The sequence below is a fragment of the Kogia breviceps genome, chromosome 17, assembly GCF_026419965.1.
Source record: "Kogia breviceps isolate mKogBre1 chromosome 17, mKogBre1 haplotype 1, whole genome shotgun sequence".
In the NCBI taxonomy this organism is placed as follows: Eukaryota; Metazoa; Chordata; class Mammalia; order Artiodactyla; family Physeteridae; genus Kogia; species Kogia breviceps.
The window spans coordinates 46387240-46400759 of NC_081326.1; the positions used below are offsets into that span (position 1 = coordinate 46387240).

The 13520-nt window shown below is 38.9% G+C and overlaps 1 protein-coding gene across 1 annotated transcript in view; it reads right to left on the bottom strand.

Moving 5' to 3' along the window:
• Positions 1 to 13520, bottom strand: part of SLC25A32 (solute carrier family 25 member 32) — a 49292-nt gene that overhangs the window by 19761 nt on the left and 16011 nt on the right. The gene's annotated exons all lie outside the window — the stretch shown is intronic.

Here is a 13520-nt window from a genome sequence, read left to right on the forward strand (position 1 = left end):
GCCTCAGTCGGAGCCAAGGAGATTTGTGAGCCCTGGAGAGGGTAAGGCCGTCAATGCCACCAGCTGAATGGACTATATTGTGAGCTGACCCACAGCATTTGGTCTGCAGAGCTAAGAGTTGGCATCTTCCATTGGCAGCATCAGCTTAGCTCACAGTTCTGCTGCTTAGCTGCTTGGCAGGTGTGAAAGGTGAGCTTTGCCCAGCCTGATTCCTGGGTTCATCTCATTGGCTCCCCTGCTGGGCAGATACACAGTGTTCTGCATTCCACACTTACACAAATTGTGAAAAAAGTACTCTAATCTCATGTAGGTTTGTTTATGTGTGTGTGTGGATGTGTTTTAATTATGTGTATTTAACTCTTTAAACTCTCTTAGATTTTAATTTATCCTGTAAATTTCTGTATATATAATTTAAAAACAAGAGCCTCCACCAGCAACAGCATGTGGAAGATACAGATTTGTCATTTCTTCCTCCCCTCCTTCCTCTGGTCTCCTCTGCAAACTCCAAATCATCTACACTTTCAGGTACTGTGCCTCGAAAAGGAATCATACTGGGATTCTAGTTCTTTACAACTGAACAATGTCAAGAAACTAAATAAAAAGGAATGTTACCATTCCCAGCTGCCCTTATTTCCAAAGAACCAGATTTTTGCTTCCCAGTTCCAAAGAAAACAGTTGAGGGCTTCAGGGTCATTTTAAAATTTGGTTTGAGAGTCCACGTCAAAACCGGGCTCTGAGGTGACTGCTTTCTTCCCTTGGCCTGGATGGAGCACGGCAGTATCAAAGTAGATCTTTGAGGAAAGTGCCGCCAGCCTGCATCCTATTTAATTCCTTCCTTTCTTCCCACCAGTGTGGTCACAGGGCTGTTTTTCTTAAGGGTATTCTGGCTGCTGAATACCATTCTCACCTCAGAGCAGTTTTGAGATTTAACTAGGGAAACAGAAGGAAACAAGAATGTTTGGGAACCAATATCACGAAGAGCAGAAATCCTGGTTTGAGTTTGTGTGTTAGCACCTGTCCCACCCCTCCTCTGTACCCATGTCAGTTTCTTGTTTGACACAGAGTATCAAGGAAAGGCCTCAGAGACCTGGATTAGTACAGAAAGAAGTCAATCCTACCATTGTCATGTACACACTAATAAAGTCCTGATGAGGACCTGATTTTTGTTTGTTTTCCTTTAAAATCCAACCCTATTGTATTTGTATTTAAAACTTGTATATGTTTGTATAATAATCTGTTCCTTGTGGTATTTGGTACTGTTAGAGGAAAACCTTTGGATTCAAACCTTCTTGCAGTTTTTATATCATTGTTTTATTTTGTTTTTTAAATAAATTATAGCAGTTTGATCCAAATCCCATTACAGTTGTATAAAGAAATAAAATTTTGTACTTACATTATTAAAAATCACATTTTTAATATTTGTAAAGAAAAAAAATTATTTCAAGCATCTTTTCTAACCACTGTGGTATGAAATTAGAAATCAACCACAGAAAGAGTAATGAGAAAAAAAAAACACAACAAACCCACGTTTATATAGAGATTAAATAACATGCTACAAAAAACCCAATGGGTCAACGATGAAATCAAAGAGGAAATTAAAAAATACCTTGAGAAAAACAACAATGAAAACACAACCATACAAAATCTATGGGATGCAGCAAAAGCAGTCTTAAGAGAGAAGCTCATAGCAATAGAGGTGGTCCTCAAAAAGCAAGAAAAATCTCATATAACCTAACCTACCACCTAAAAGAAAAAAGGACAAACAAAACCTAAAGTTGGCAAAAGGAAGGAAGTAACAAAGATAGGAGAGGAAATAAATTCAGAGGTTAAAAAAACAATACAAATAATCAATAAAACCAAGAGCTGCGTTTTTGAAAGGATAAACAAAATTGACAAACCTCTGGCCAGGCTCACCAAGAAGAAAAGAGAGAGGACACAAATGAACAAATTAAGAAATGAAAGGAGAAATAACCAACACCACAGAAATACGAAAGACCATAAGACAATACTATGAACAATTAAATGCCAACAAACTGGACAACCTAGAAGAAATGGACAAGTTTCTAGAAACGTACAGCCCACCAAAAACTGAATCAAGAAGAAATAGATACTCTGAACAGAATGATCATTAAAAGTGAAATAGAAACTATATAGAAAACAAAACAAAACAAAACCCATAAACCTCCCAGCAAACAGAAGTCCAGGACTGGTGGCTTCACTAGGGAATTCTATCAAACATAGTAAGAACTTATACCAATCCCTCTCAAACTCTTCCAAAAGAAAAGATACACTTAATAAACAAAAGTCCAGGACCAGATGGCTTCACAGATGAATACTACCAAACATTTAGAGGACAGTTAACACCTATCATTCTGAAATTGTTCCAAGAAACTGCAGAGGAAGGAACACTTCCAAATTCATTAAATGAGGCCATCAACACCCTGATACCAAAACCAGACCAAAAAAATTCACAAAAAAGGAAAATTATAGGCGATTATCACTGATGAACATAGATACGAAAACCCTCAACAAAATACTAGCAAACTGAATGCAACAATACATTAAAAAGATCATACACCATGATCAACTGGGATTTATCCCAGGGATACAAGGATTTTTCAATACCTGCAAATCCATGTGATATACAACATGAATAAATTGAAGAGTAAAAACCAAAAGATCATCTCAACAGATGCAGAAAAAGCTTTTAACAAAATTCAACACCCATTTATGATAAGAAAAAAAAAAAAACCTCTCCAGAAGGTGAACATAGAGGGGACATGCCTCAACATAATAAAGGCCATATATGGCAAACCCATAGCTAACATCATAATAGTGAAAAGCTGAAAGCATTTCCTCTAAGATCACAAACAAGACAAGGATGTCCATTCTTGCCACTTTTATTCAACATAGTTTTGGAAGTCCTAGCCATGGCAATCAGAGAGGAAAAAGAAATGAAAGAAATTCAAACTGGAAAAGAAGTAAAGTTGTCACTGTTTGCAGATGACATAATACTACACATGGGAAATCCTGAAGACGCTGCCAGAAAACTACTAGAGCTCATCAATGAATATGGTGAAGTTGCTAGATACAAAATTAATACAGAGAAATCTGCTGCATTTCTATACACTAATAATGAAATATCAGAAAGAGAAATTAAGAAAACAATCCCATTTAGCACTGCATCAAAAAGAAAAAAAAATACCTACTAATAAACCTACCTAAGGAGGCAAAGGAACTGTTTTTGAAAACTTTAAGATGTTGATGAGAGAAATTGAAGATGATACAAACACGTGGAAAGATATACCATGTTCTTCTTTGATTGGAAGAATCAATATTATCAAAACAACTATACTATCAAGACAATCTACAGATTCAATGCAATCCCTCAAATTACCAATGGCATTTTTCACAGAACTAGAACAAAAATTTTGTAAATTTGTATGGAAACACAAAAGACCCCAAATAGCCAAAACAATTGAGAAAGAACAGAGCCAGAGGAATAACACGTCCTGACTTTGGACTATATTAAAAAGCTACAGTAATCAAAACAGTGTGGTACTAGTACAAAAACAAACATATAGATCCATGGAACAGGATAGAAAGCCCAGAAATAAACCTATGCACTTATGATCAATTAATTTATGACAAAGGAGGAAAGAATACACGATGGAGAAAAGACAGTCTCTTCAATAAGTAGTGCTGGGAAAATTGGACAGCTACATGTAAAAGAATGAAATTAGAACATTCTCTAACAAAACATACAAAAGTAAACTCAAAATGTATTAAAGACCTAAATGTAAGACCTCTTACAGGAAAACATAGGCAGAACACTCTTTAAAATAAATCGCAGCAATATTTTTTTGGATCCATCTCTTAGAGTAATGAAAATAAAGACGAAAGTAAACAAATGGGACCTAATTAAACTTCAAAGCTTTTGCACAGCAAAGGAAACCATAAACAAAACGAAAAGACAACCCACAGAATGGGAGATAATATTTGCAGATGATGCAACCAACAAGGGATTAATTTCCAAAATATACAAACAGCTCATACAGCTTAATATCAAAAGAATAAACAACCCAATAAAAAAATGGGCAGAAGACCTAAATAGACATTTTTCCAAAGAAGACATCCAAATGGCCGACAGGCACATGAAAAGATGCTCAACACTCCTAATTATTAGAGAAATGCAAATCAAAGCTACGATGAGGTATCACCTCACACCAGTCAGAATGGCTGTCATTAAAAAGCCTACAGGGGATGGCTTAAAGATGGCGGAAGAGTAAGACGTGGAGATCTTCCTCCTCACAGAGACATCAGAAATACAGCTACACATGGAACTTCTCCTATAGAACACCCACCGAACGCTGGCAGAAGACCTCAGACCTCCCAAAAGGCAAGAAACTCGCCCACGTACCTGGGTAGGGCAAAAGAAAAAAGAATAAACAGAGACAAAGAATAGGGACGGGACCTGCACCTGTGCGAGGGAGCTGTGAAGGAGGAAAGATTCCCACACACTAGAAGCCCCTTCGCGGGCGGAGATTGCAGGTGGCAGAGGGGGAAGCTCTGGAGCCGCGGAGGAGAGCGCAGCAACAGGGTGCAGAGGACAAAGCTGAGAGATTCCGCAGAGGATCGGTGCCGACCGGCACTCATCAGCCTGAGAGGCTTGTCTGCTCACCTGCCGGGGCGGGCGGGGCTGAGAGCCGAGCCTCCGGCTTCAGTCGGATCCCAGGGAAAGGTCTGGAGTTGGCAGAGTGAAAACAGCCTGAAGGTGTTAGTGCACCACGGCTGGCCGGGAGGGACTCTGGTTGAAGTCTGGAGCTGCCGAAGAGGCAAGAGACCTTTTCTTCCCTCTTTGCTTCCTGGGCGCGAGGAGAGGGGATTAAGCGCACCGCTTAAAGGAGCTCCAGAAACGGGCGCGAGCCGCGGCTGTCGGCACAGACAGCAGAGACGGGTGTGGGACGCTAGGGTTGCTACTGCCGCCACCAAGAGGCCTGTGTGTGAGCACAGGTCAATCTCCACACTGGAGAGCCCTGCAGCCCGCCACTGCCGGGGTCCTGGGATTCAGGGACAGCTTCCCCGGGAGAATGCGTGGCACGCCTTGGGCCTGTGCAGCGTCACGTCGGCCTCTGCCGCCGCGGACTCGCCCCGCACCCCATGCCCCTCCCTCCCCCCAGCCTGAGTGAGCCGGAGCCCCCGAATCGACTGCTCCTTTAACCCCGTCCTGTCTGAGAGAAGGGCAGACGCCCTCGGACGACCTATACGCAGAGGCGGGGCCAAGTCCAAAGCTGAACCCCAGGAGCTGTGTGAACAAACAGGAGAGGGGGAGATCTCTCCCAGCAGCCTCAGAAGCAGCGGATTAAAGCTCCACAATCAACTTGAAGTGCCCTGCATCTGTGGAAAACTTGAATAGACAACGAATCATCCCAAGTTGAGGAGGTGGACTTTGGGAGCAAGATATACTATTATTTTCCCCCTTTTTTCTTTTTGTGAGTGTGTATGTGTGTGCTGCTATGTGAGATTTTGTCTGTATAGCTAGCTTTGCTTTCACCATTTGTCCTAGGGTTAGATCGACCCGTTTTTCTGTTTTTTTTTTAATAGAAAATTTTCTTCTTAATAATTATTTTTTATTTTAATAACTATACTTTATCCTACTTTATTTTGTCTTCTCCCTTTCTTTCTTCCCTCCTTTCTTCCCTCCTTCCCTCCTTCCTTCCTCCCTTCCTCTCTTCCTTCCTCCTTTTCTTCCTCTCCACCTTCCTTCCTTCCTTTCTTCCTCTCCACCTTCCTTCCTTCCTTCCTTCCTTCCTTCCTTCCCTCCCTCCCTCCTTCCTTCCTTCTTTCCTTCCTTCCTTTTCTTTCCTTTCTATTTTTTCTCCCTTTTATTTTGAGCTGTGTGGATTAAAGGCTCTTGGCGCCCCAGCCAGGCACCAGGGCTGTGTCTCTGACGTGGGAGAACCAACCTCAAGACACTAGTCCACAAGAGACCTCCCAGCTCCATGAAATATCAAATGGCGAAAATCTCCCAGAGATCTCCATCTCAACACAAAGACCCACCTTCACTCAAGGACCAGCAATGAACAGTGCTGGACACCCTATCCCCAACAAAGAGCAAGACAGGTCTACAGCCCCATCCATTAGCAGAGAGGTTCCCTAAAATCATATAAGGCTACCAACATCCCCAAACACACCACCAGACATGGACCTGCCCACCAGAAAGACAAGATCCAACCTCATCCACCAGAACAGAGGCACTAGTCCCCCCAACCAGGGAACCTACTCAACCCACTGAACCAACCTTAGCCACTGGGGACAGCCACCAAAAACAACGGGAACTACGAACCTGCAGCCTGCAAAAAGGAGACCCCAAACACAGTAAGATAAGCGAAATGAGAAGACAGAAAAACACACAGCAGATGAAGAAGCAAGATAAAAACACAAAAGACCTAACAAACGAAGAGGAAATAGGCAGTCTACCTGAAAAAGAATTCAGAATAATGATAGTAAAGATGATTCAAAATCTTGGAAATAGAATAGACAAATTGCAAGAAACAGTTAACAAGAACCTAGAAGAAATAAAGAGGAAGCAAGCAACGATGAGCAACACAATAAATGAAATGAAAAATACTCTAGATGGGATCAATAGCAGAATAACTGAGGGAGAAGGACGGATAAGTGACCTGGAAGATAAAATAGTGGAAATAACTACTGCAGAGCAGAAGAAAGAAAAAAGAATGATAAGAACTGAGGACAGTCTCAGAGACCTCTGGGACAACATTAAATGCACCAACATTCGAATTATAGGGGTCCCAGAAGAAGAAGAGATAAAGAAAGGGACTGAGAAAATATTTGAAGAGATTATAGTTGAAAACTTCCCTAATATAGGAAAGGAAATAGTCAATCAAGTCCAGGAAGCACAGACAGTCCCATACAGGATAAACCCAAGAACACACACGCCAAGACACATAATAATCGAACTGTCAAAAATTAAATACAAAGAAAACATATTAAAAGCAGCAAGGGAAAAACAACAAATAACACACAAGGGAATCCCCATAAGGTTAACATCTGATCTTTCAGCAGAAACTCTACAAGGCAGAAGGGAGTGGCAGGACATATTTAAAGTGATGAACGAAAAAAACCTACAACCAAGATTACTCTACCCAGCAAGGATCTCATTCAGATTTGATGGAGAAATTAAAACCTTTACAGACAAGCAAAAACTGAGAGAGTTCAGCACCACCAAACCAGCTTTACAACAAATGCTAAAGGAACTTCTCTAGGCAAGAAACACAAGAGAAGGAAAAGACCTACAAGAACAACCCAAAACAATTAAGTAAATGGTAATAGGAACATACATATGGATAATTACCTTAAATGTAAATGGATTAAATGCTCCCACCAAAAGACACAGACTGGCTGAATGGATACAAAAACAAGACCCATATATATGCTGTCTACAAGAGACCCACTTGAAACCTAGGGACACATACAGACTGAAAGTAAGGGGATGGAAAAAGATATTCCATGCAAAAGGAAATCAGAAGAAAGCTGGAGTAGCAATTCTCATATCAGACAAAATAGACTTTAAAATAAAAACTATTACAAGAGACAAAGAAGGACACTATATAATGATCAAGGGATCAATCCATGAAGAAGATATAACAATTGTAAATATTTATGCACCCAACATAGGAGCACCTCAATACATAAGGCAAATACTAACAGCCTTAAAAGGGGAAATCGACAGTAACACAATCATAGTGGGGGACTTTAACACCCCACTTTCACCAATGGACAGATCATCCAAAATGAAAATAAATAAGGAAACACAAGCTTTAAATGATACATTACACAAGATGGACTTAATTGATATTTATAGGACATTCCATCCAAAAACAACAGAATACACATTTTTCTCAAGTGCTCATGGAACATTCTCCAGGATCGATCAAATATTGGGTCACAAATCTAGCCTTGGCAAATTTAAGAAAATTGAAATCGTATCAAGTATCTTTTCCGACCACAACGCTATGAGACTAGATATAAATTACAGGAAAAGATCTGTAAAAAATACAAACACATGGAGGCTAAACAATACACTACTTAATAACGAAGTGATCACTGAAGAAATCAAAGAGGAAATCAAAAAATACATAGAAACAAATGACAATGGAGACACGACGACCCAATACCTATGGGATACAGCAAAAGCAGTTCTAAGAGGCAAGCTTATAGCAATACAATCATACCTTAAGAAACAGGAAACATCTCGAATAAACAACCTAACTTTGCACTAAAAGCAATTAGAGAAAAAAGAACAAAAAACCCCCAAATTTAGCAGAAGGAAAGAAATCATAAAGATCAGATCAGAAATAAATGAAAAAGAAATGAAGGAAACAATAGCAAAGATCAATAAAAGTAAAAGCTGGTTCTATGAGAAGATAAATAAAATTGATAAACCATTAGCCAGACTCATGAAGAAAAAAAGGGAGAAGACACAAATCAATAGAATTAGAAATGAAAAAAGAGATGTAACAACTGACACTGCTGAAATACAAAAGATTATTAGAGATTACTATAAGCAACTGTATGCCAATAAAATGGACAACCTGGAAGAAATGGAAAAATTCTTAGAAATGCACAACCTGCCGAGACTGAACCACGAAGAAATAGAAAATATGAACAGACCAATCACAAGCACTGAAATTGAAACTGTGATTCAAAATCTTCCAACAAACAAAAGCCCAGGACCGGATGGCTTCACAGGCAAATTCTATCAAACATTTAGAGAAGAGCTAACACCTATCCTTCTCAAACTCTTCCAAAAGATAGCAGAGGGAGAAACACTCCCAAACTCATTCTATGAGGCTACCAGCACCCTGATACCAAAACCAGACAAAGATGTCACAAAGAAAGAAAACTACAGGCCAATATCACTGATGAACATAGATGCAAAAATCCTCAACAAAATATTAGCAAACAGAATCCAACAGCACAGTAAAAGGATCATACACCATGATCAAGTGGGGTTTATTCCAGGAATGCAAGGATTCTTCAATATATGCAAATCAATCAACGTGATACACCATATCAACAAACTGAAGGAGAAAAACCATATGACCATCTCAATAGATGCAGAGAAAGCTTTTGACAAAATTCAACACTCATTTATGATAAAAACCCTGCAGAAAGTAGGCATAGAGGGAACTTTCCTCAATATAATAAAGGCCATATATGACAAATACACAGCTAGCATTGTTCTCAATGGTGAAAAACTGAAACCATTTCCACTAAGATCAGGAACAAGACAAGGTTGCCCACTCTCACCACTCTTATTCAACATAGTTTTGGAACTTCTAGCCACAGCAATCAGAGAAGAAAAAGAAATAAAAGGAATCCAAATAGGAAAAGAAGAAGTAAAGCTGTCATTGTTTGCAGATGACATGATACTATACATAAGAGAATCCTAAGGATGCTACCAGAAAACTACTAGAGCTAATCAATTAATTTGGTAAAGGTGCAGGATACAAAATTAATGCACAGAAATCTCTGGCATTCTTATACACTAATGATGAAAAATCTGAGAGTGCAATTAAGAAAACACTCCCATTTACCATTGCAACAAAAAGAATAAAATACCTAGGAATAAACCTACCTAAGGAGACAAAAGAATTGTATGCAGAAAACTATAAGACACTGATGAAAGAAATTAAAGATGATACAAATAGGTGGAGAAATATACCATGTTCTTGGATTGGAAGAATCAACATTGTGAAAATGACTCTACTTCCCAAAGCAATCTACAGATTCAATGCTATCCCTATCAAATTACCACTGGCATTTTTTACAGAACTAGAACAAAAAATTTCACAATTTGTATGGAAACACAAAAGACCCCGAATAGCCAAAGCAATCTTGAGAATGAAAAATGGAGCTGGAGGAATCAGGCTCCCTGACTTCAGACTCTACTACAAGGCTACAGTAATCAAGACAGTATAGTACTGGCACAAAAACAGAAATATAGATCAATGGAACAGGATAGAGAGTCCAGAGATAAACCCACACACATATGGTCACCTTATCTTTGATAAAGGAGGGAAGGATATACAGTGGAGAAAAGACAGCCTCTTCAATAAGTGGTGCTGGGAAAACTGGACAGGTGCATGTAAAAGCATGAAATTAGAACACTCCCTAACACCACACACAAAAATAAACTCAAAATGGGTTAAAGACCTAAATGTAAGGCCAGACACTATCAAACCCTTAGACGAAAACATAGGCAGAACACTCTATGACATAAATCACAGCAAGGTCCTTTTTGACCCATCTCCTAGAGAAATGGAAATAAAAACAAAAATAAACAAATGGGATCTAATGAAACTTAAAAGCTTTTGCACAGCAAAGGATACCATAAACAAGACCAAAAGACAACCCTCAGAATGGGAGAAAATATTTGCAAATGAAGCAACTGACAAAGGATTAATCTCCAAAATTTATAAGCAACTCATGCAGCTAAATAACAAAAAAACAAACAACCCAATCCAAAAATGGGCAGAAGAACTAAATAGACATTTCTCCAAAGAAGATATACAGATTGCCAACAAACACATGATAGAATGCTCAACATCATTAATCATTAGAGAAATGCAAATCAAAACTACAATGAGATATCATCTCACACCGGCCAGATTGGCCATCATCAAAAACTCTAGAAACAATAAATGCTGGAGAGGGTGTGGAGAAAAGGGAACCCTTTTGCATTGTTGGTGGGAATGTAAAATGATACAGCCACTATGGAGAACAGTATGGAGGTTCCTTAAAAAACTACAAATAGAACTACCATATGACCCAGCAATCCCACTACTGGGCATATACCCTGAGAAAACCATAATTCAAAAAGAGTCATGTACCAAAATGTTTATTGCAGCTCTATTTACGATAGCCAGGACATGGAAGAAACCTAAGTGTCCATCAACAGATGAATGGATAAGGAAGATGTGGCACATATATACAATGGAATATTACTCAGCCATAAAAAGAAATGAAACTGAGTTATATGTAATGAGGTGGATAGACCTGGAATCTGTCATACAGAGTGAAGTCAGAAGGATAAAAGCAAATACCGTATGCTAACACATATATATGGAATCTAAAAAAAAAAAAAATGTCATGAAGAGATTAGTGGTAGGATGGGAATAAAACACAGACCTACTAGAGCATGGACTTGAGGATATGGGGAGGGGGAAGGGTAAGCTGTGACGAAGTGAGAGAGTGGCATGGACATATAGACACTACCAAATATAAAATAGATAGCTAGTGGGAAGCTGCAGCATAGCACAGGGAGTTCACCTCTGTGCTTTGTGACCACCTAGAGGGGTGGGATAGGGAGGGTGGGAGGGAGGGTGACACAAGTGGGAAGAGTTATGGGAACATATGTATATGTATAACTGATTCACTTTGTTGTAAAGGAGAAACTAACACACTATTGTAAAACAGTTATACTCAAATAAAGATGTTAAAAAAAAAAAAAAAAGAAGAACTAAATAGACATTTCTCCAAAGAAGATATACAGATTGCTAACAAACACATGACAGAATGCCCAACATCATTAATCATTAGAGAAATGCAAATCAAAACTACAATGAGATACCATCTCACACCAGTCAGACTGGCCATCATCAAAAACTCTAGAAACAATAAATGCTGGACAGGGTGTGGAGAAAAGGGAACCCTCTTGCACTGCTGGTGGGAATGTAAATTGATACAGCCACTATGGAGAACAGTATGGAGGTTCCTTAAAAAACTACAAATAGAACTACGATACGATCCAGCAATCCCACTACTGGGCATATACCCTGAGAAAACCATAATTCACAAAGAGTCATGTACCAAAATGTTCATTGCAGCTCTATTTACGATAGCCAGTACATGGAAGCAACCTAATGTCCATCAACAGATGAATGGATAAAGAAGATGTGGCACATATATACAATGGAATATTACTCAGCCATAAAAAGAAACGATACTGAGTTATTTATAATGAGGTGGATGGACCTGGAGTCTGTCATACAGAGTGAAGTAAATCAGAAAGAGAAAAACAAATACCATATGCTAACACATATAAATGGAATCTAAAAAAAAAAAAAAACGTTCTAATGAACCTAGGGGCAGGACAGGAATAAAGACGCAGACACAGAGAATGGACTTGAGGACACGGGGAGGGGGAAGGGTAAACTGGGATGAAGTGAGAGAGCGGCATGGACATATATACACTACCAAATGTAAAACAGATAGCTAGTGGGAAGCAGCCGCATAGCACAGGGAGATCAGCTTGGTGTCCACCTAGAGGGGTGGGATAGGGAGGGTGGGAGGGAGACGCAAGAAGGAGGAGATATGGGGATATATGTATATGAATAGCTGATTCACTTTGTTATACAGCAAAAACTAACACAATATTGTAAAGCAATTACACTCCAACAAAGATGTTAAAAAAAATGCTAAAGGAACTTGACTAGGCAGAAAAGAAAAGGCCACAACTAGAAACAAGAAAATTATGAATGAAAAGCTTACTGGTAGAGGAAAACATACAGTAAAGGTAGGAAATCACCCACACACAAATATGATATCAAAACCAGCAACTGAGAGGAGAGACAAATGAAGCATACTGGAAATCCATTTGAAATTAAGAGACCAGCAACTTCAAACAATATTGTATATATAAAGACCGCTATAGCAAAACCTCATGGTAACCACAAGCCAAAAATCTACAATAGATACCCCCAAAAGAAAAAGGAATCCAAACACAACACTAAAGATAGTCTTCAAATCACACGAGAAGGGAACAAAAAAGGAAAGGAAGAAACAAATACCTACAAAAACAAATCCAAAACAATTAGCAAAATGGCAATAAGAACATACATATTGGTAACTACCTTAAGTGTAAATGGATTAAATGCTCCAAACAAAAGACAAAGACTGGCTGAATGGATATAAAAAGAAGATCCGTATATATTGCTGTCTACAAGAGACCCAATTCAGATCTAGGGACACATACAGAATGAACATGAGAGGACAGAAAAAGGTACTCCGTGCAAATGGAAATCAAAAGAAAGCTGAAGTAGCAATACTCATGAGACAAAATAAACTTTAAAGCCTGCTAGAAGAGATAAAGGACAATACATAATGATCAAAGAATCCAAGAAGAAGATATATATCATACACACACACACACACACACACACATATATACAAACACACACACACACCCAACATTGGAGCACCTCAATATATAACACAAATGTTAACAACCATAAAAGGAGAAATTGACAGTAACACAATAATAGTGGGGGATTTTAATTCCCCACTTACATCAGTGTACACATCATTTAGACAGAAAATCAATAAGGAAACACAGGCTTAAATGACACATTAGGCCAGATGGAGTTAATTGATATTTATAGAGCATTCCATCTGAAAGTAGCAGAATACACATTCTTCTCAAGTACACATGGAAC